We start from the raw sequence: 1029 nt of genomic DNA on the forward strand, positions 1-1029 counted from the left end.
GACACATGGGAATGGTGTGTTGACCACAAATCATTATTCCACAATTGTTGCACTCAGTTTTCGTCCTACTCTCAGCAATGGAAGGGCAATACGCAAATCTTGTTCGGCCTTTCGTAGCTGGAGGTCCTGTAATCGGAGTTTCAATGCCTGCATGTCCAACTATCTTCGACCTCAGTGAACGAAGAAGGTTCTCCATAACGGCTGGGCTTTTCATGTGTTCGTGGACCATTTTCTGAGACAGTAGCTTGAGAAAAGCTCGTCTAACTACCTTATCAGGTCTCTTTGATTGGTAGACAATGAGACTATTTATGCCAGCTACATTCAGCTTGGCGTAAAATACCATTAGTGGCCAGCGGTTACTCACACGTCCAACGTTGTATGTTGTACAAAGCACACCAACAACATCAACACCAGACTTTGTGCAGTTGTAAACTGTGTTCATCTCCGGCTTATATTCGTCACCGGTTTCTTCATCAATGGAGAAGCACGGTGTTTCCTTTCCTCGGAACACGTGATACCAGAGTCACTTGATTATCAAATGCAAATTTACTTGAATACTGCGGTCTGTTTGTGTTGTAAATAACTAAGAGGAATTTCTTTTTTTTATTCTTACGTGTCGTTCCGACTAAAGTAAGCCGACGATTGTTCAGCAAATCTTTTGCTAATCTCACTTTCTGACACACTGTCATGTTCACATTCATTTGCCTGTCCACCGATTCCTTCCTCCGCTTCATCTTCTTTAAATACTTAGTCAATTATTCGTTTTACATGTTCCTGTTCCTTATTCCAATACATCGACACAACTATCAAGATAAGCACTGATTTGACCGAAGAGTCACGTGGGCGGATGACCTTTGATGTTAGGCCCTTTAAACAACAAGCAAGCAAGCAAGCAAGCAAGCAAGCAAGAACATTCACGTGAGGACTGGCGCCTTGGATAAATCTGACCAGCCAGAGAGTAACACACTAATAACTCGGGTGATGACAAAGTTATAACATGTGAACTTTCTCAGGATTTAGTTCGATGTC

This window comes from Anabrus simplex, chromosome 9 (assembly GCF_040414725.1).
Source record: "Anabrus simplex isolate iqAnaSimp1 chromosome 9, ASM4041472v1, whole genome shotgun sequence".
Lineage (NCBI taxonomy): Eukaryota > Metazoa > Arthropoda > Insecta > Orthoptera > Tettigoniidae > Anabrus > Anabrus simplex.